Source organism: Corvus brachyrhynchos, unplaced genomic scaffold (assembly GCF_000691975.1).
Source record: "Corvus brachyrhynchos isolate BGI_N302 unplaced genomic scaffold, ASM69197v1 scaffold346, whole genome shotgun sequence".
NCBI classification, from domain to species: Eukaryota; Metazoa; Chordata; class Aves; order Passeriformes; family Corvidae; genus Corvus; species Corvus brachyrhynchos.
The window spans coordinates 5,141,814-5,143,282 of record NW_008238644.1 but is presented as its reverse complement, the minus strand read 5'-3'; the positions used below and the strand labels follow the sequence as shown (position 1 = coordinate 5,143,282).

The following is a 1,469-nucleotide window of genomic DNA, read 5'->3' as shown; positions in this document are numbered from 1 at the left end:
AGGGATCTCTGGAGATCATCCGAGAGCAGGTGATACAGTGTTGCCCACTAAGATACCGGATTTGTTACCCGGTGTGCAACAAGCCAGTAATTACACGCAGTCAGAGAGACATTGCTTTATTTCAGAGTTGTGCTAGCCTTGGCTGCTCAGTGGTGTTCCACAAATCAAGCACACACACTCTCAAAACTTTTTACTGTTTATACGCTTTAGCAAACAAAGGAATTTGTGTTCATTGGATACAAGTAATGTAGTTCTCTTATTAATTAGTATTCTATCTTTTGTTGATTAATGCTTCTCTTTGCTTTTCATACTAATTAGTGCACGTGCTCCGACTTTCTCTTCTTTTTGGTCGGTGTGTTGGTGGTCGTGATCTGCCTCTGCTGGAATTACCTTTTGCCCGGCTGGAGCTGATTTCAGCCCAGTTTCTGAGTTGGGTTTGTTAGTGTCTTCCTTATTGTGGGAGTTCTGCAAAATGTCCTTGTGGCCTGTAAGTTCTGCATTCTTTGTGTTTGCTATCAGTGGCACAACCTCCTTCCCAAGCTTTGTTAACCTCCCCCTAGGCGTGAGATAATTGAATGTATCAAGCCATAAACCTTAACAAGACAGTTTACCAAAAAGTAATTTTTTTCCCAGCATCTGGACATCACTTAGAGCTTGGCTACCTGCTGTTTCATGGATTAAATCTCCTTCCTTGTTGATTAGGCTAGAAAGTATACAAAGATCAAACATCGGAGAACATCCTTTCCTAAGAAAATTTTACATAATCCACATTTTGAAACAACACAAATGTGTGCAGATGAGTTTTGAATGTCTCCAAAGAGGGAGATTCCACACCCTGCCTAGGCAGATGTTCCAGGGCTCTGCCACCCTCAATGTAATGAAGTTCTTCCTCTTGCTGCATGAGATACACGCTTCGTGTTATACACACGCTATAAATTGCTGGGTCGTGTGTTACAAATATTGTTAAAAACCAAATGCACTGGGGAATTCCTCAGCAGCTGTGTGGTGGCTTATGGCTCTGATGCAGAATCGCCACAGAGAAACAAAGATTTACTCACGCTTCAGGATTCATTTGCCTATTCGAAGACACCGTTACAATTATTTCTGGTTTCCATTTGCAGTAAAATCCCGGACTTCATCAACTCGGTCCTTTTGTGAATTTAAGTTAACCCGAACACGTGGGGGGGGAGAAAAAAGTGGTGTCAGAAGTGGGATTCGAACCCACGCCTCCATACGGAGACCAGAACACCCAATCCCGCCGCGGGAAGGCGCGGAACGCCTTGAGTCTGGCGCCTTAGACCACTCGGCCATCCTGACACTGCGACTGCAGCCTTCGCCACGACTCTCTTAGCGCTGTCGTCACGGCCGTATCCGCTTTTCTCTGTCCCTCAGCCCCTCACGGAGAGCCCGTCCGCACCCGGGAGGTGCCGGAGAGCAACCAGGGAACCACCGGCCCGGCCCGGCCCCGC

At 46.6% G+C, this 1,469-nt stretch overlaps 1 non-coding gene across 1 annotated transcript; it reads right to left on the bottom strand.

The window, feature by feature from the left end:
* Nucleotides 1-1,200: 1,200 nt before the first annotated feature.
* TRNAL-CAA lies at nucleotides 1,201-1,317 on the bottom strand. The gene is made up of 2 exons: nucleotides 1,280-1,317; nucleotides 1,201-1,246 (listed from the first exon to the last, which is right to left on the bottom strand). It is a non-coding gene; the product is annotated as a tRNA-Leu (tRNA).
* Between the last annotated feature and the right edge of the window lie 152 nt (nucleotides 1,318-1,469).